We start from the raw sequence: 21,883 nt of genomic DNA on the forward strand, positions 1-21,883 counted from the left end.
GGTGCCTAATTGCAGGCTACTGACGCGGTATGAGCATATGGAATAAGTTCACAGATATGTGAGTGGCTCCAAGACTTCTTAAGCAATTGAACCAAGTATGTTGTACTCGACAGCGAGTGTTCATCAGTGACTACCGTCTCGTCGGGGGTGCCCCAGAAAAGTGTGACAGAACCGCTGTTCTTTTATTTATACATTGGCGGACGGAATGGGCAGAAATCTGCGGTTGTTTGCTGATTCTGTGTCGTACGATAAGATGCTGAAGTTGAGTGACTGTAGGAAGATACACGATGACTTAGACAAAATTTCTAGTTGGTGTGATGAATGGCAGCTAGTTCTAAATGTGGAAAAATGAGATTTAAAACAAACCTATAATGTTCGGATACTGCGTTTGTAGTGTACTGCTTGACACAGTTACGTCGTTGAAATATCTGGGCAGAATGCTGCAAACCGATATGAAATGTAACGGGCATATGAAGACTGTGGTACGGAAGATGAATGTTCGACTTCGATTTATTGGGAGCATTTTAGAAACGTGTGGTTCATCTGTAAAGGAGACCTCATATAGAACACTGGTGTGACCTATTCTTGAATACTGTTCGAGTGTTTGGGATCCGTACCTGGTCGGATTGAAGAAGGACATACACTCCTGGAAATGGAAAAAAGAACACATTGACACCGGTGTGTCCGACCCACCATACTTGCTCCGGACACTGCGAGAGGGCTGTACAAGCAATGATCACACGCACGGCACAGCGGACACACCAGGAACCGCGGTGTTGGCCGTCGAATGGCGCTAGCTGCGCAGTATTTGTGCACCGCCGCCGTCAGTGTCAGCCAGTTTGCCGTGGCATACGGAACTCCATCGCAGTCTTTAACACTGGTAGCATGCCGCGACAGCGTGGACGTGAACCGTATGTGCAGTTGACGGACTTTGAGCGAGGGCGTATAGTGGGCATGCGGGAGGCCGGGTGGACGTACCGCCGAATTGCTCAACACGTGGGGCGTGAGGTCTCCACAGTACATCGATGTTGTCGCCAGTGGTCGGCGGAAGGTGCACATGCCCGTCGACCTGGGACCGCACCGCAGCGACGCACGGATGCACGCCAAGACCGTAGCATCCTACGCAGTGCCGTAGGGGACCGCACCGCCACTTCCCAGCAAATTAGGGACACTGTTGCTCCTGGGGTATCGGCGAGGACCATTCGCAACCGTCTCCATGAAGCTGGGCTACGGTCCCGCATACCGTTAGGCCGTCTTCCGCTCACGCCCCAACATCGTGCAGCCCGCCTCCAGTGGTGTCGCGACAGGCGTGAATGGAGGGACGAATGGAGACGCGTCGTCTTCAGCGATGAGAGTCGCTTCTGCCTTGGTGCCAATGATGGTCGTATGCGTGTTTGGCGCCGTGCAGGTGAGCGCCACAATCAGGACTGCATACGACCGAGGCACACAGGGCCAACACCCGGCATCAAGGTGTGGGGAGCGATCTCCTACACTGGCCGTACACCACTGGTGATCGTCGAGGGGACACTGAATAGTGCACGGTACATCCAAACCGTCATCGAACCCATCGTTCTACCATTCCTAGACCGGCAAGGGAACTTGCTGTTCCAACAGGACAATGCACGTCCGCATGTATCCCGTGCCACCCAACGTGCTCTAGAAGGTGTAAGTCAACTACCCTGGCCAGCAAGATCTCCGGATCTGTCCCCCATTGAGCATGTTTGGGACTGGATGAAGCGTCGTCTCACGCGGTCTGCACGTCCAGCACGAACGCTCGTCCAACTGAGGCGCCAGGTGGAAATGGCATGGCAAGCCGTTCCACAGGACTACATCCAGCATCTCTACGATCGTCTCCATGGGAGAATAGCAGCCTGCATTGCTGCGAAAGGTGGATATACACTGTACTAGTGCCGACATTGTGCATGCTCTGTTGCCTGTGTCTATGTGCCTGTGGTTCTGTCAGTGTGATCATGTGATGTATCTGACCCCAGGAATGTGTCAATAAAGTTTCCCCTTCCTGGGACAATGAATTCACGGTGTTCTTATTTCAATTTCCAGGAGTGTAGAAGCAATTCAGAGACGAGCTGCTAGATTTGTTTCTGGTAGGGTCAAACAACGCGTAAATGTTACGCAGACGCTTCTTGAATTCGAATGGAAATCCCTGGAAGGAAGAAGATGGTCTTTTCGGAAAACGCTGTTGAGAATATTTATAGAATCAGAATTTGAAGCTGACTGCGCGATAGATTCTATTGCCGCCTACATACAGTGTGCCTAAGAAGCACGAAGATAAGATACGAGAAATTAGGAGTCATCGGAGGCGTACAGACGGCCATTTATCCCTAGTTCTGTTTGTGAGTGGACAAGGAAAGGAAATGACTATGATACGTCCACATTATGAATAAACGTGACGTAAATAAACGCAAACGCGATGGTTGGTCAGAAGCCGTAGCACATGTTCACTGGTGTTGTTATCCTCATGGAAGTGGGTGTTACGTATCTAATACATATCTTTTAGTAAGTTATTTTCAATAAAACAATCAGATATTCTAATGTATTAGCAGCCATCAACATTTTTCTTAATCACACTTTACTATGTTGTTTTTATTTCAAAAATCATGTACAGTGACAGTCTACGTACGATTGCGCTCTGATTGTCGCGCTATTAATACGCCGCAGTGTGAAAATGGCTGACGCTGCTTTCCACTCCGTAATGAAACATGCGTGTGGATCCAACACCGACTCAAAGGAAAGCCTCGGCGCTTGTTGGTGACGTCACGTCAGCTAGGCACGGTGAACGCCAGGTCTGTTGCAGGCATACTCATAATGGTGGTGTCTCCCTCTCTGACACAGGAAAATGTGAAAGTATTGGCGGTAGTTGACCAACACACATTGTTCTGAGAGATTTCTGCAATCAATTAATTGTGCAATTCATTACACTTCTTAACAAATAGTGTACTCCTGAACTTAAATTTCCACCTGTTTTAAGGATTGACATACAAAAACTACTGCATGGTCCAGCAGCAACAGAAATTCATGCTTCTTTACCTTATTTGCAAATCTGAGGAAGTTACGTTTGTACTGGGTTGCTTTTACAAGAAAATGTGAACATATTGGTGCTATTCTTTAGGTATCTTGGTTGACTATGGGGCGAGGAGCACTGAATGTTAATTGCGGTTGTACACGTTTGCGGAGGGAGGGGGGGGGGAGGGAACAGAAGAAGAGGCAAAAGAGAGATACTTCTTTTATCAAATAAAATATTTTTATGTTATAGTTTCTCCTTTCAGTTGCAAGAGGTGAATATTTATCTTTTCTAACGTGCATGTTTAAAAAAGTTTAAGCTCAGCACTATTTTCGATGTATGAAGCTATTTTGTTTCCTGTTTAGAATTCCTTTCGTTGAAAACGACTGTAACCTAATGAATGGCAACAGTTGGACATTTACACAAGTAAATTTCCAGTGACGATGTCAAACGAAAATAAATAAATAAATATAAGATACGAGTTAATTGTAAGGGGGTTGGGGTAAGTTTTGATAGCAAAATGGATCAAGTAAATATAGTTACTTGAATGTAAGATTTCCGAAGCTTGCAATGGAGCAAAGCATCTTCTCATATTGATCTATGTTTGTTTCGACAGGATTCAGTAATACAGAACTACGATCTTCATTTGTAGCTTTACGATAGTAAGAAAATCTTTCATCTAAATAAAACTGCAGAATCCAAAATAATACCAAACATTTTGTCCAAAAATAAGAGATTTATTGTGATAAGCACGCCCAGGGGTTTCTGCCTGCAACAGACCTGGCGTTCGCCGTGCCTAGCTGACGTGACGTCACCAACAAGCGCCGAGGCCTTTCTTTGAGTCGGTGTTGGTGAATCAGGGTTAAAAAGTGCCGAGAATTGGTTGTTCTTACTATTTTTCATAAATTTACGGAAAAAATTGGTTTTGAAGTTTCTCGAGGGACTGTGTCTGATACAGTTGTGATACTAATACAGGTTGGATGCATAGTGGAATCGCTAGCGTGTATAATGTGCGGACTGATACCCTAGTGCAGCTCATGGATAGCTTGTTCACGTCTCATTGGTATTTTTTTTCGTTCAATTTTTAATAGCTAGGTCTCGTGCAAGCGAAATTCCTGTTTTAAATTCAAATATAAATTCTTAGCTTGCAATTTTGCTTAAATTAAGAAAACGTAAGAATTTAAGTTTTAGGACAAAAATGGAAGACTATGTCTGTTGTTTTATACTACAGATGTTGTCTCACACGAATCAAAGCGATAAATTCGTAGACACGTGAAAACCAATCCTTTTCACAGCATCGAGCACACCACACAAATGCTGCCTTTTTTACATTTGCCACTGTACCATTACAATATGGACCCAACAGAACTGATCTGGTGCCAAGTTAAGGGATTTGGCCCGAGAAATAACAAGACTGTTAAGCCGCCATACTTACTGGTACTAACATAGGCAGCTTTTTCACATGTCACTGCCGAACGCTGGCGGGATATATAACGGGACGTCATAGAAGAGGAGGAGAAAATGCTGCGCCTGGGTGGCTTCGTGGATTCTCTTTTTGATCGACTCGTTATCAAAGTAGCAGATGACAGTTCCAGAACTGAAAGGTATTTTTCAGATTAGGACAAGGAAGAATCTAAGAGATTGTCAGACGACTGGCCTTCTTGGCCTCATCATTCAACAATACGGCGAAATCCCTGAAATACGATTTTGCATCACACATAGCTTACTCAGTAAAATTACCCTGTGTTTAAGTTAGGAATTTTCGTCACTCTTGTTTGTAGGTAGAATACTACGTTAGTTGAGAAGAGAGCATTTTATGCTTGCCGGAGGTCACCTAAACAGCGTGCAGCTGTGCTGGAGTTTTGCTGAATATTGTTTCATTCCCTTTAAGGATGAAGAGACATTCGAAGCTATATTACTTCTCAGCTCGTTTCTTTTTACGTCTGAACTGCAACTGCTCACATCGTTGCAGGTAAGTTGGACCAACTGGCTGACCTGTGCTCTTCAAGTTAAACGCGCCGGTAGAGCTGTTGTCCCACGTTATCATCCAGTTTACGAGTGTGTAACACAGCATACAACGTATCCTTATGATCGTACTTGATTGTACTGGACACAGCTTGGATTCCACTCCACGTGAAACGGAATCCAACGAGATTCAAGCAAACACGGAAGAATACATGGTGTAACATTTACATCAGGTCTATTTAATCATCTTGGGGTTGAAGCTCTTTTTTACGTGTTTGCTTTAACAATACGTATGTTACTGCATAGGGTCCGCCTTTAGCAAAACACAATTTTCTTTTCTAAGCCAAACATGTTTCACTGCAGTTGCAGCATCTTCAGTGGGCTTTTGTTTCTCATCTGTTAAAGATAAAGAATGTTCTTTACTGTTTGTATACATATAACTATTAGTTTTTAAATAGTAATTACATGTATTTGAAAAACACATTAATTATGAATTTATGCCTTTTTAGTACATGGTGTGGTTTTCCTGATGTGTTGTGTTTCTACAGTGACTGTTTTGTTCCACAGTTTGTCATCTGAAACCACTTACACCTTAAAGTAGATAAATTGTTTAAGCCAAAATTACGATTTGAAATTGTTTAATAAATTCTATGTGTGTTTGTGTGTGGTTCTATTTACATAATGTTTCACTAACGTTTTCTTTTACGTCATATTCATCACTGTCAAACACTATGTATTGAGTTGCCACTGTCACTGTCACTATTTCACTGTTTACTAGCTTTAAAAACAAGCATGGCGGGCAGTGGAGCAGTTGAAGGTGTAAAAAGAAGATGGCTGACAGTGAAACAGTTGAAGGTGTTCCTGGCGGTTGTTTCAATCTTTCAGATGTGTCTGTGAATTTTTTTTCTATATCTGTGTGTGTGTGTGTGTGTGTGTGTGTGTGGTGTGTGTGTGTGTGGAGTGTGAAAACGGAGAGAGAGAGAGCGAGAGAGAGAATGTGCCAGCAGGTTTTAGGATTTATGTGTGTGTGTGTGTGTGTGTGTGTGTGTGTGTGTTGTGGAGAGAGAGAGAGAGAGAGAGAGAGAGAGTGACAATAGGTTTTATGTTTTGCTAAAGGCGGACCCAAAAACATACGTATCAGGTTTATTCTTATAATGAACAAGATATAGTAGTGGTGCACGGTATCCTCCGCCCCACACCGTACGGTGGCTTGTGAAGTTTCTATGTAGATGTAGATGCAGAATCAAATGACCCTTGTTTTTCCACGGTGTTCCAGGTCTATTGGAAGCTTTATCATAATCTCTGAATGCAATGTGAGTCGTCAGGCTCTATTCTTGTCGTTTTTCAATTAACTGACATGCAAAAGGACCATTCTCATCTTCCTATCTTTTACAATTTATTTTGTTGTTTTATCGTACTTGGAGATAGCCGCAAAAAATTCTTGTTGCGGACATTTAAAAACCTTTGAAAGCCATTATTAATCTTAACTGATCTACGGTGCCACTTCCACTTTGAAACTTCCGAATTGAAGTTACATCTGTATAGTTATGAGCAGATTTCGCTTAGATAATTAAGGGGTGGTCGGATGCCATTCCTGTTGCCACCCTGTCACTCCTCGGGACGCAATATGTGTACCCCGCCTGTCTCTGTGCAGCATTATCCATGTGAAAGTGAGCGGAAGTTTTCTAAATGTTTGCGCATCGTTTAACTTGTTAATTGTTGTCTACCAGCCCGTTATTCACCTTGCAGGATGTGGAAAACTACGTCAAGGCTGGCAAGCGCACTCCACCTCGTCGTTAACCAGGGGGGAGGATTAGATCCGGTGACGGCGGATCTCCCCATCCCGGAGGTGGCGTTTTGACACACAAAACTGTCCAGGCCGGTCCCCGCAAAACGTATTTAACCTGTTATTATACTGATCAGCAGCTGATAATTGTTATCCGGCTAGAGTGATAGTGCTCAGTCGATGGAGATTTGTCCAACGTGAAGTAACAGAAGAACAAGAGATTTTTAGGGGTCATCTCAAAGAATCACTTGCATCCAACTTCATCAATTATTTGTTGTATAAAACTGAAACTCCCGTTACCCCCAACAGTTTTCACCGTCTTTGACTGCCTCTAGTGCCATGGAAGCTAATTCTTGTTGTCTTAATATGTGTCCTATCATCCTGTCCCTCATTTCTTGTCGAATAACGCACTAGAACAGGGAATTCGTCCAAGATTCAGGGACTTTCTTTCTTTTTAAAGAATTTTTACCGTCTACCTTAAGTAAACAGCTCTGACCAAAGTTAAACGATATGTGAACGACACTGACCAGCGTCTAAATCTAATAACATTCCTGAGGACATATGACATCCGGAGGCACATTTCTATATCACCGTAAAAATGGAGACTTGCATTAGCCACAAACATATTAAAGTGTTATGGGTTCAACCAAAAGTATAAGAGATGACTCACAGTAGTCTCTGGGTATAAGTATACAGCAATTTGTTAATATTACGTGTACAAACTAAGCATTCATAACATTATTTCGATCTGATGATGATCCATGATCGAAACTAGTCATAGACTCAAAAAAATTAATGTCATATAGCAGGTTTCGTCTCTTTAAAAGTGTCATTGCTGGATAATTTCGGACCTCTGAAGCATGGCTGACAGAATTATTTTCAGACACTTATATGTCGTGAACAGAAATCGGTAGCCAAGAATAAAAAAGAACCACAATCGTAAAGCACATGTTGTTGTACAACATGCCGATGTATTTATTTGTGTGTTAAGCATTGCGCTCCTACAGCATCTCTCCTTTTAATTTTTTTTTTAAATTTCTGGCTCATGTCGATTGTTGAAGTGTTAAGCGCCTAATTTGCCAACTGAGTAATTGCTGGATTTATTAACTTAAATGTGTTTACGCAAGTGTGGGTCAGCTAACTGCATGGTTATTAATTTCATCCCTTGTAGGCATTGTTGGTTTATGAATTGGCCAAACGCTAGGAGATTTTAAGCTTTGTTAATTTAATGAAGGTTCTCTATTTGTACCATTCAGGTCGCAATATTTAAAGTCAGTTTTGTCTGGTTATTTCTCTTGCATGCGCTGCGCACGTCCGATATGCGGCGGTATGGATTGTAAAGTTTATAGTTTATTTCGAAAAAGAACTTTCAGCTCTGTTATTGTAGTGCTACAGTTTCTTATTATTTTAATTAATCTATGTACTATGAATCGACCTAGTAAAGTTTTCTGATCGTAAGCTGTTCTGTTTCTTAGAAGGTGTTTTTACAACACATATGTAATAAATCGAACTTAGTGTGTTCTGCTAAAATAGAGAGAATGTTCACAACACGAATGGTGTTCAGTCGCCTTTAGGCACCGACCTTCCTACTACAGACAGCCTGACTTTGGTGTTTCATATCATTCTGTTAGCGAGCATAGTAGTGGTAGTAGTGGTAGTAGTAGTAGTAGCTTTATTCATCTGTAGATCTCTTTTTACAAGGATATAGGACATGTTAAAGTATTTACAAATTTAGACAAATTTAAAATTAGCTAATTCATATACACATACATTTACAGACTTCTAGTTAGAGAAAATCATTAGATTTACTCCTGGCATAAAATAATTCTTTTTTTTACGAATTACTTATTAAATAGTGTAATGTGACAGTATTCACTTATATCTCACTATCAGTCACTACACACACTATACACACATTGTTTCATAACACTTCTTTCACTACACACATACACACACACACACACACACACACACACACACTAGTGATCTCTGGGCCATTTTCTGTACCACAGCTTCCCATTTGCTATCCTGAAAAACTGAGTCAACATTCCTCAATAATGAGTGAGATGTTGAGCTCAGAAAGAGGAAGAGGATTTTAAATAAGTTTATTTTTGAAATTTCTTTTATCTTTTTTAGTAATTTATTGTACAGTTATTTCCTTGGTGGGAAATGCTGTTTTGAGTTTTACGTTTATTTTTTCTTGGCATATGTAAGCTGAGTCTAGCTTTTGTTCCATGGTCATGGACAGAACTGTTCGTGCAGTACTTACCAATGTTAGTTTTGATGTGTACAAGTGACTGGTAAATGTATTCACACAGGGCAGTTAAAACCCCGGTGTTTTCTACAGATCTTTACTGTGAGGTCCACTACCATTTTTGGTTATGATTCTTATGGCTCTTTTCTGGAGCTTGAAAATTGTGTTCATATTTTGTGCATTTGTTCCCCCAAAAAAATGCCATTGCTAAGAATTTAGTGTATATATGAATAGTATGTAACTAAAAGACACTGCATGTTACATACTGTTGATAGAGTTCTAAGGGCATAACATGCTGATGATATTCTGTTTGCAAGTACCTTTGTCTGCTCATACCACTTCAATTGAGAATCAATATTCATTCCCAGAAATCCTGCATTTGTTACAGAGTCTATAGAGGTGCTATCTACATTTAATTTAACATTGTAGTTTCCCCCTCTCAAACATAAATTCATATCATTAGTTTTCTTTATGTTCAATGTCATTTTATCGCTTATTCACGTATCGTAAACTTCCTTGAGAGCTTCATTTGCTTCCTCTGCAAGGAGCTCTCTTGTTTTCTCAGTGACCATAATACTGTCGTCATCAGTGAAGAGAATTTTTCACCATATGTAACAGTGGGAAAGTCATTGATGTATATCAGGAATAGTATTCGTCCTAATATGCTACCTTGTGGAATACCTATATAAATATATTTTGGTTCTGATAAGTGTTTTACTAAATGTTTAGATTATTTGAAGTATGTCTTATCTCTACTCTTTGTACCCTATATGCTTGGTATGATCTAAACCAGTCATTAGCTACCCCTCCTGTTTCTAATGCTTCTAATTTATTTAATAGAATCTCATGGTCAGCTGTATCAAAGACTTTAGAGAGATCCAAAAATATGCCTGTGGTACACTCATCTTTGTCAAGAGTATCAAGTACAACCTTTATGAATTCTACAGTGGCTGACTCCATATTTTCTTCACTTCAGAAACCAAATTGTGATTCTCATAAAACATTGTATTTATTCAGGTAATTCATTAATCTGGCTTTCATAATTGCTTCTATTATTTCTGAGAATGGTGACAGCAGGGAAACGGGCTGATAACTTTCTATGTATACTGCATTACCTTTCTTCAGCAAAGATACAACTCTTGCCTGTTTTAACTGCTCTGGAAATGTCCCTGATATGAAGAATTCATTTATTATACTTGTTAAGGGACCTTGTATAATCTCTGTGCATTGTTTCAGTACACACATTGGTACTTCATCTAAGCCTACTGACATTTTATTTTTTAGTTTTTGAACGGTTTACAGGTGTCATATTATTTGTTTTGGGGAATTTTTGCTGTAACTTCTCTGAAATACTTGAAAAATGCTCATTTACATAGTTTACTAAGTGTTGTGGATCATTTATTACTTTATCCCCCTCCCTGGGATATAATCTCTGTGCATTGTTTCAGTACACACATTGGTACTTCATCTAAGCCTACTGACATTTTATTTTTTAGTTTTTGAACGGTTTACAGGTGTCATATTATTTGTTTTGGGGAATTTTTGCTGTAACTTCTCTGAAATACTTGAAAAATGCTCATTTACATAGTTTACTAAGTGTTGTGGATCATTTATTACTTTATCCCCCTCCCTGGGATTGTTTGCCTCTCCTGTTTCCTTTTTTATAACATCCCGGACTGCTTTGTATTAATCTCTGCAATATATATTATTTTGTCATTAAATGACTTTTTTGCACCTTCCTATAGATCTTTTTGTATCTATGACAGAAATTTAAGAATTTTGGATCATTGCGAGTCTTTTTCATTCAAATGATGTATTTAAGTGTTTTGGAGGACTTCATAATACCTCCTGTTATCCACCTCTTTTTGTGAGATGTTGATACAGACATCCATACTTTTGGAAATGCCTTTCAAAATTCAATTTAAATAGTGTGGAGAATTTTGAAAATTTCATATTCACATTGATTTCCTTATACACTTCATCCCAGCTTTGTTTTTCTAGTCTGGGAGGTCTGGGTTATGGGACAAGCACTTCGCCATCACTCTGGTAGCAAGAGCGTGGTTTTCTCTGAGGTGAAGAATTGAAATTTATAGAGTATCATTCTTGTTTTGAAAGTTGGGTTCCAGGTGCCTTCCGTTCGGTGGCCACCTGAGACTGACCGGCTTCATAACAGGGTGTTCAAGTCCCAGATTGATTTGAATGACTTAGAGTGGGAGAGCGTTCAGGGGTTAGTGAGTCCAAAGTGCCCAAACATCAGGAACTCTCCCCTTCACCCAGAACTGATCGCATGTTCTGAGGGAGCAGTTGTCTGTTAGGGTAAAGAGCGACCTAGTCAATAATTATATATTCTGGTTTCATTCTTGAAGTACATACGGCAACCGTTGCTTTTGACCTACAGCTATCTATGAGATCGTTAACACTGTGTTGCAAGGTATTAAACAGGAGGATATTTCGAGGGTTCTGTTTGCTGAGAGACCTATGACTTGTCGCGACTTGGATAGTCTGGTTCACTCTCATGGAGGGGGTTAAGCAAACCAACCAAGGAAAAGTCTGCCAGAGAACGTCAAGCTTTTGCCACCCCCCCTCCAGGAGCAGGTTCCGTTAATAAGGTGTCGGCCATTACAGTTCGTTGCTAGCTTTTTGATCGGCAGGGACATGGTGCCCACCATCGTGAGTCCAGCAGCAAAGAACGTCCTAACAGCTGATCCCAGAACAGGGCCATATTTCTTCCAGTGCAGATTACCCAACTCAGTGTAATAAATGTAAAGAGGAGACCGACAATTCTGTCCCATTTTTCTGCCCTTCTGTTAATCATGAGCCTTTGTATGTTGTGTTGGACTCCTGTAGTAGTTTCCCGCTGATGACTCGTCGGTGGTATTCCAGATATCGGCACACTTTCCTAAGCTCCCAGATTTAAAGCCCTCAGACATTTCTTTTGAGACCGTTATTGGTCAGGCTATTTCCCTCAATAGCAGAGTACTCATTTCTTGTCGGATTGGCGAGTTTCCTTGACCTATGGAAGTTTTGGTGGCGAAGGGTCCCAGTAGCGATCTTCTACTGGTATGCAATTTTGTTAGTCGAACTTGGCTCGTGTTGGATTAGGCGTGCCGTCGGTTTTACTTTTGATTTCGCCCCGAAGTGAAGTTCCATTTGTGGCGACATTCTAAGGGGGTGACCACGTGTAATAACCACACTTGTAGTGTGGACTTCGATGTAGCGCATCTGCCTCCCACTCAAGTTCAAAACTTGGTAAACACGGTGCATAGTTTCCCTGAGGTGCTGACTGACTGATCCAGTTGTACCAACCGTACAGATTATCGTATTTTGTTGTCTGATCAGATTTCGGTCAGACAGTCACTGTATCGCTTGTCCCCACCTAAAATAAAGGTGCTGCCCGAGTTCGTTAACAAAATGCTCGTGGAGGGGATTATGCACCGTCCACTTCGCCGTATACCTCGCCAGTATTTTTGGACGCGAAGTATAATGGAGGGGGATTCCGACCGGTTATGGACTATCATGCTGTTAATCAGAGTGTCATCTTGTAGTCCGTTCCCCATCCAAATTCTCACGGCTGTTTTTCTTGGTTTTCCGGTACTCGTTATTTTGCGGTTTTTGATTTGAATCAGGGCTACTACCAAATTCCTTGTGCCGAACAGACCAAGACTGCCACAGGTTTTTTGTACCAATTGGAACCTATAAGAGTTTAACCAGGTACCTTTCGGCCTGTCTACCGGCGCAGCGGTTTTTCCCAGGTTGCTTTATTCCATAGTGACCTGAAATTCAAATGCGTCTGTAACTATATGGATGCATTCATCATTTACAGTCCCACCTTCGACGATCATTTTGGGCACCTACGTCTTGTTATTGGACGTCTGAGAGCATCATACAATCAAACCATCTAAGGTTGCCTTAGCCCAGCGAAAGACAGCCTTTCTTGGACATTTAGTTTCAGCGGAAGGGGTTAGGATTGACCTGTCAAGGACCAAGGTATTTATGGTTTCCTCTCTCCCAAAACCAATAAACGCAGGGGGTGCTTTATATTGGAATGAGCGATTTTTTTTCGGAAATTCGTCCCCAAATTGGCAGGATTGGCTTCTCCCTTTGCCCTTTTGCTGAAGAAGGATGAACCCTTCGTCTGGACTGGCAGACAACAAGCCACATTTGACTGCCTGAAAATCGCATTGAGTAATACTCTGGATCGGGCTGTCCCCGATTTAAACCATTCGTTATCCGTTTACAGTTCAGACCAATGCCTCCAGCACTGGAATTGCTACTGTGCTTCTTCAGCAACAAGATGGGGAGCAGAGGCCCTTAGCCTATATCTCTAGGCCTTTATCTCTCAGCGAAGAGAAATACGCCGCTCAACAGGTAGAAGCGCCAGGAGTTCTCTTTGCATTGGAGCAATTCAAGTCTTACTTGGAAAAACAGGAGTTCACCTTGGAAACAGACAATCAGGCATTTTGTTGACTTTTAGCCCATGCCCGTAAAACAGGTCGTATAGCGCGATGGGCTGTGGGTATTTCCGCCTATCGGTTCAATGTGCGCCACATCAGGGGCTCTGATAAAGTTGTTGCCGATACCTTGAGCCGTAAGGAAGGGGATCGTCTCGTAAGTGAGAATGATGCGGGAGAGGTTTGTGTGAATGCTGTAATTACTGTCATTCTCGCGTTGTTCAGCGACCTCGTACGGCAACACAGGGTGATCGCAAACTAGGCATCATTAGGGATCAGTTGAAGTCTGGGCAAGCTGTTCTCAGTTATGAGTTGCAGAAGGACATATTGTGCTGCACGGGTCTGTGGGATGAAGAGGTTAGGATTTGCCTGTCCACTGTTGTTATTCTGGCTACATTTAAATATTTCAGCAGCTCGGTGCCCAGGAAGCATTTGGGAGCGTACAGGACCAGCCATAAAATACTTAAGTCTATCACCTGGCCCTCCTTGTTTAAGAATGTTAGGAAGATGGTTAACCAATACCAATAGTGTCAAATGGTAAAGCCCAATTCAGACGGGCTAAGGGGCTAGCTCCAACCCACCTGGGCAGAAGTGCCTATGAAGCGTCTTTTTATCGATTATGTAGGCCCCTTCCCAGCACTCAAGGTGGATATCGTTACATACTTCTCGCCATTGATGGTTTTACAGAGTTCAGCTGGCTGTTGCCGAGTAGTGGTATTACGGCAGGTTAGAGTATAAAGCACTTAGGATTTTCTCTTGGTTCAGGCCTTCTAGATTTATTGTTGCCGACAACACCCCCTACTTCATTTCTAAAGAATTTCCCAACTTTTGCTTCCGTTCTGGGGTTAGACATGTCACCACCATCCTGTATTACCCTGAGCCTTCATTTGTCGAGTACGTCAATTGGAACCTAAAATCTTCCACCACGAGGCTCAAACCATTTGGCATCTTACCTTACCCTGGTTGAATCGTACTACCGCCAGGCACGAAACAGCCAAAGCACTCCTGCCTCTCTTAAGTTGACTTATCCCCTCAGTTCATCATTGGCACTCATTTGTTACGTTCACGACCTTCCAAAGCGCTCTTATGAGGGAAGCGCTTCTGGGGAATGTGAAGTTTCGAGATGTGGTCTTCATTAGGATCTCTAAGGCTAGTGGTCCTTCAGGTAAAGCTTCTGGTAAACTGGCACCACATTTCGTGGGTCTCTACAGGATGATAGAGGTTCCCACTCCCAATGCTTGGTCGGTTGATTTTTGGGGGGGGGGGGTGGAGGAGACCAAACACCAAGGTCATCGGTCCCACCATCATATTAGGGAAAATGGGTGTTGCAACCTGTTGTGACCGCGATGGAATGGTCGCGGGGAGGCCGAGAAAGGGCGGCGGGACCAAATGGAGAGCGGCCCGCAAACGAACAAACGAACGGAAAGGACAGACACGAAACAACGACGGACGATGGAGAGAGAGCTTACGACGACAATACACAAGAAGCAACGGAGTGACTGAGACAACCAAACGAATCCAAGACGTCCTCTATTAATGAAAACTAAGAACGATAAATACGCTGTCCGATGTCGAGGCGATGTGTCGAAACTCATGCAACGATTAGACTCGCTGGCTGAGGTTTTTTTTTTTTCTTTATTGAATCTCAATTCCCCCCGAAGGGGGCGGGCTGACAGCAGCTTAGTACGCTGCTCTACAGCATACAGACTTTTTGTTAAAAACGTAAGAAGAAAAGAAACAAGAAAAACAGGCGATAAAATGGTGACTTAAATTGTAAAATGGCGAAAATTGTGGAAAGTTAAAACAGAAAGCAAAGGGGTTGGCAATGTTAAAAATACACAGGTATCAGACAAGTAAGATAGTAGACACACAAAAAAAAGAAAACACGGGGCAGTCTGGTTTCTGTTCGCAAGAGATAAAAAAAAAAAAAAACCACACCCAGCGACAGTATGATGGCCGTTCGCAACACTTCCCAAAAGACACACAGCATGGAACACTCACTGTAAATCACTCACTATAAAACACTGCGCGAAAATGTTGGCACAAAGATGACACTCCCTAGCCAAGGGTAGATTGGGGGGGGGGGGCTGGAGGAGGGGGAAAACAGGGAGGGAGGGAGGAAAAAACGAAAAAGTGGGGGAACCAAAGGAGGGAGAGGACTCATAAGGGGGGAGAGGGGCAGGGTAGGCGTGAGAGGGAATGGGAAAAGGCAGAGGAGGGAAATGCAAAAGGACAGCTGAGAGAAGGGTGGCAGAGAGAGAGGAGGTGGGGAAAAAAGAGGATGGAAGGGTGTAGAGGGAGCCCGGGAAAAGGACAGAGGAAAGGAGGGGGAGTGAGGATCAGTTTTGATAGGAGGGATAAATGGAGGGAAAGAGGGCATCATCCAGGAGGGGGAGTTGATGGAAGCCACCTTGGGAAAGGAGATGAAGGGTAGGGGGGACACAACAGTGAAGAGGTGGCAGGGAGCAGGGATGGGAGAGGAGAGGAGCAACCAGGGGGTGACGGGGATCAAGGCGGCGGGAGGTGTAGAGTATGCGGATATGTTCGAGGAATAGGAGCAGATGGGGGAAAGGAATGAGGTTCTAGAGCATCTGCATGGAGGACAGGAGGCATATACAGAAGGCGAGGTGGAGTGCATGACGCTCAAGGATCTGGAGGGAATTACAGAATTTTGGGGAGGGGGGGGGGCAGATATCCAAGCGGGACTGGCATAACAGAGGATGGGACGGATTAAGGATTTGTAGGTGTGGAGGATGGTAGAGGGGTGCAACCCCCATGTCCGGCCAGAGAGGAGTTTGAGGAATCAGAGGCGGAGGCTTTGGATAGGATGGAGGGGAGATGATGGATCCAGGTGAGGTGACGATCAATGGTGAGGCCAAGGTAGGTGAGGGTGGGGGTGAGGCGGACAGGATGGGCGCAGACGGTAAGGGAGAAATCCAGGAGCCGGAAGGAGCGAGTGGTATGACCTACGATGATCGCCTGGGTCTTGGAAGGAATGATTTTCAGGAGCCACTGGCTACACCAAGCGGCAAAAAGGTCAAGGTGATTCTGGAGAAGGCGTTGGGACCGTTGGAGGGTAGGAACGAGGGCGAGGAATGCGGTGTCATCGGCATATTGCAAGAGGTGCTGGCTGAGCGAGAGGCCGGCTCTTAAATACTCTACCGGGGGCGCCGCTATTGGCCGCTGGAACCACGTGTTCCACTGTGGCGCCCTCACACTAAATGTGGACCAGGACGCACGCGCCGCCACAGCTTACGGCACGATGGTGTAGAGACCTCTAGGGGTCTTAGACGTCCATGACGTCTGGCGGGGATTCAAATTCCACCGCGCGCGGTACCAGAATGGGGAAGGAAGTTGGCTGTGCCATTTCAAAGGAACCATCCCGGCATTGGCGTGGATTGATTTAAGGAAATCACAGAAAACCTAAATCAAGATGGCCGAACGCTGGTTTGAATCGCCGTCCTCCCGAATGCGAGTTCAGTGTGCTAATCACTGTGCCTCCTCACTCGGTCCCACCCCCGTCATGCTCAGACTTAGGGATGAGGAAAATGAGAGGCAGTGGTGGTTAAGTTTTTGCGGTCTCTTCCGTCAGCCCTCTCCCGTTTAGGTTCCGGCGGTGGGGACGGGGGGGGGGGGGACGGGGTGTACCTTTCTACGATAGATAGGTCGGGCTACAAGCATTAGCAGAAGACTCTATCAGTGAGGACTTTGAAACACTGCTGCCGGCCACCAATGCCTTTCCGGTGCCAACCTCTTCATCTTAGAGTAGCACTTGCAACTTACGTTCTCAATGATTTGCTGGATGTATTCCAATCTCTGTCATCCTCTACAGTTTTTGCCCTCCAGAGCTCCCTCTAGTACCATGGAAATCTTTCCCTGATGTCTTAACAGATGTTCTATCGTCCTATCCCTTTTCCTTCTCAGGGTTTTGCACATATTCCTTTCGTCTCCAATTCTGTGCACCTCCTCATTCCTCAACAAATTTTCCGATATTCGTCTGTAGCACCACATCCCAAATGCTTCGATTCTCTGCTGTTCCGGTTTTCCCACAGTCCATGTTTCACTACCATACAATGCTGTCCTCCAAACGTACATTCTCAGGACTATCGTCCTCAAGTTAAGGGCGGTGTTTGATACTAGTAGAATTCTCTTGGCCTGGAATGCCCTTTTTGCCCGTGCTAATCTGTCTTTGATGTCTTCCTTACTCTGTCCGTCATTGATTATTTTGCTGCCCAGGTAGCAAATTTCCTTAATTTCATTTACTTCGTGACCATCAACCCCGATATTAACTTTCTCGCCGTTCTCATTTCTGCTACTTCTCAGTACTTTCGTCTTTCTTCGCTTTACTCTTCTTCTCTTTCACTCAGAATAGCAATGCCATCAACGAATCGTATCACTGAGATCCTTTCACCCTGAATTTTAATTCCGCTCCTCAATCTTTCTTTTATTTCCATCATTGCTTCTTCGATGTACAGACTGAATAGTAAAGGCGAAAGACTACATTCCTGTCTTGCATCCTTTTTAATCCGAACACCCCGTTCCCGGTCGTCCACTCTTGGCTCTTTCACATATTTGTACATTACCCGACTCTCCCTACAGCTCACCCCTATTTTTCTCAGAATTTCGAACATCTTGCGCAACTTCAGAACCGCCTTTCTGGGGCCTTTAGCTTCCCTCAACCTAAACATTCGTCACCTAACACACCATCAATTTTCTTTTTCACTCTTCTGTATGTTATTCTTGTCAGCCACTTGGTTGCATGAGCTGTTAAGCTGACTGCAATAACTCTCGCACGTGTCAGCTCTTGCAACGTGCGGCATTGTGTGGATGACATTTTTTCCGAAGTCAGCTCTTGGAGTATTCGGAATTGTGTGGATGATATTTTCCGAGGTCAGACGGAATATCGCCAGACTCATACATTCTGCATACATACGTGAATAGTCGTTATCAATCATTTCTACTTTATTTGTTCTTAAGTTATCCAAACCCCTTCCAAATTCTGATGTTAATATTGGATCTCCATCTCCTCTAAATCGACTCCTGTTTCTTCTTCTATCACCTTAGAGAAAATTTCCATCTCATAGAGGCCTTTAGTGTACGCTTTACACCTATCAGTTCTCTCCTCTGCACTTAACAGTGGAATTTCCGATGCACTCTTAATGTTACCATCCTTGTTTTTAATTTCACCGAACGTTGGTTTGACTTTTGTATACGCTGAGTCAGTCCTTCGGGCAATCATTTCTTTTTAGATTTCTTCACGTTTTTCATGCAGCTATTTCGTCTTAGCTTCCTGCATTTTCTATTTATTTCATTCCTCAACGACTTGTATTCTTGTATTCCTGAATTTCCCTGACCATTTTTGTACTTCCTTCTTTCATCGATCAACTGAAGCATATCTTCTGTTACCCATGTTTTCTTCAGATATATCTTCCTTATACCTATGGTTTTCTTTCTATCTTCTGTGAATGCCATTTATGGAGATGTCCATTCCTCTTCAGTTGTACTGCCTACTGTGCTATTGCTTATTGCTCTATCTACAGATTTAGATAACTTCAAGCGCATGTCGTCATTACTTTGCACTTCCACATCCCACTTCTTTGTGTTTTGATTCATCTTGAATAATCTCTCAAACTTCAGCCCACTATTCATCACTGCTAGATTGTGATCTGAGTCTATATCTGCTCTGAGTACGCTTTACAATCCAGTATCCGATTTCGGAATCTCTGTCTGACGATGATGTAATATAAGTGAAATCTTCCGGTATCACCCTTCCTTTTCCAAGTATACCACCTAGCCTTGTGATTCTTGAACAGTCTGTTCGCTATTACTAGCTGAAATTTATCACATAACTCAATTTGTCTTTCTCCTCTCTCATTCCTTGTCTGAAGCCCATATTCTCCTGCAACCTTTCCTTCTACTCCTTCCGCTACAAATGCATTCCAATACGCCATGGATATTATATCTGCACCTGCCTTTACGTACTGTATTATCCGACCAAAATCCTTTTCTTCTTTCTCTGTCTCTTCCTCTTCTTCTTGCAACGTCGGCATGTATACGTGGACTATCGTTGTCGGTGTCGGTTTGCTGTCGATTCTGATAAGAACAACCCTGTCATTGAACTTTTCATAGTAGATCAATCTCTGGGCTACGTTTCTACTCATAAGGAATCCTACTCCCGTTTTCTGCTGCAGGTGATATTACCCTGTACTCATCTGACCAGAAATCCTTGTCTTCTTTCGATTTCGCTTCACTTTCCCCTACTATACAGTATTTAGATTAAGCCTTTGCATTTCCCTTTTCAAATTTTCTAGCTGTCCTGCCACGTTCAAGCTTCTCACTGTCTCACATGCGGCTGCAATGTTATTCCAGAGGTTATGTTCTGTCTGCCAACCGAATGTGTTTGTTTGTGGTTGAGTGCTCCGCTCAGAGTGGCGTTACTTGTTTACCCTTGCCCGCGTGGCGCCAGTTTGGTACAATTTGTGGTTGGCAGTCGAACTTCCTGCTCGGTAACTGTATTTGGAAGTGTGTTTTGATTTTTTCTGCCTTACAAACTTCATTGGTTTGACTCCGTCAACTCACTGAAAAATTGTTTACTTGTTTTTCTTGTTCGTGCAGTGGCGTTCGGTCTATAGCAGACGCCTGGTCCAGTTCTTATACTGCATTCTGTATTTACGTCTTAGTTAGGCTACCATTTGTGTTTCGTTTCCTGGGACTTGAGTAAAATCTGACTGGCTGTTAGAGGAGGCGCAGCGTCCGAAAGAGGAGCCAAGTCCGCGCTCGACAAAACGACCAACCACCACGCCTTCCCTAGACAGGGCTGTACGAGTACAGCAGGTCGATGTATTTACTAGTGTCTTAATCATTGCACGCCTAATGAAGGTCTCCTTTTAATTTTTTTATTTCAGGCGCATGTCAGTTCTCGAAGTGTTAATCGCCCAATTTCCCACCTGAGTAATTGCTACATTTATTCACTTAAATGTGTTTATGCAAGCTTGGGTCGACCAACTGAGTAGTTATTAATCTTCCTCTTTGTGTTCATTGTTTGTTTTTGAATTGGCCAAACGGTAGGAGATTTAAGATCTGCTAATTTCATGGAAGTTCTCACTGACTATTTGTACCATTCAGGACGCAATATTTAACATCAGTTTTGTCTGGGTGTACCTTGTGTACCTTGCACTCCTCCGATATCCGGTGGTATAATAATTTTATCATATGGTACTTATTTGTGGGGTATATTTTTCTTTTCAACTGTAAAACTCAAAGTATCTTTTGAGGAGGAATTTGTTGTCGTGCAACTACAGTTTTCGTTATTGTATTTCATCTGTCTGCTATTAATCAATCTGGTACAGTTTTATGATTGTAAACTATTCTGTTTCTTAGTAGGAAATACCGCTGAAGGCGCTTTTCGAACAGACATTTGATAAATTTAACTTAGTGTGTTCTGTTAAAATAAAGAGAAAGCTCACAACACGAATGTCTCCCTTTGGCTTCGTCCTTCCTACCGCAGACAGCCTCATGCGGGTATTGCCTAGCATACATCATATCCATCGATTTGTGTCCCATTCGGATAATTCTTTCCTGGTGCCTTTTTAACACATTACACCTAACAGATTTGTAGTCAGATGATTTATACATGGGAGTTGGATTTTTTAATGAATGGAGAGTGGGGGGAAGTCGGTTACTGGTCTACCATGATTCGTGGAAATACATTGTTCGCCCTTCCAGTGGCAGTATGAAAAGCCAGATAGCTCCACGACCTCTAACATGGAGTGGCCCATTAGTCAGGCAACCGCAATCTACCTGCGACCAAGTGCCCTGAAAACACGACTCCATTCTGCACTCGACTGTCACGCCAAACCCAGTGACACGTTCCATGATACGCCGAACCGGCGCCTCCAGCGATACGATAGAGAATGTCCAACCCCAAACCAGAAACTACCTCTTACTAATTTCTTCGCGCTTGTATGAGTATGCAAGAAGTAAGAGCTAGAGACAACAATTATTCGCTCATGTATAATTCTGCACAGGGTTGCCTTTAGAAATCATCAAGATGTTAATTTACTTCAACGCTATGTATCTGCACGTACGATACGATACTACAATACCTGCATTATTCTGACTTACGGCGCAAAACTTTGCATCGTAATTCAGACTAACACAGGAAATATAACATCGTGTTTATCCGCCGAGATCGGGCAAGTGGCTTTCAAGTAAAATGTCTCACCTGTATGAGAATATACGTAATGGATGTAAGAGTAAGGTTGCAGGCGCCCGCCCGGTTGCCCGTGTGGTCTAACGCACGGCTTTCCGAGTGCGTAGGAGCGCTTGGTCTCCAGCACGAATCCGCCCGACGGAATTGTGTCGAGGTCCGGTGAACCGGCCAGTCTGTGGATGGTTTTTAGGTGGTT

Source organism: Schistocerca cancellata, chromosome 2 (assembly GCF_023864275.1).
Source record: "Schistocerca cancellata isolate TAMUIC-IGC-003103 chromosome 2, iqSchCanc2.1, whole genome shotgun sequence".
Taxonomy (NCBI): domain Eukaryota; kingdom Metazoa; phylum Arthropoda; class Insecta; order Orthoptera; family Acrididae; genus Schistocerca; species Schistocerca cancellata.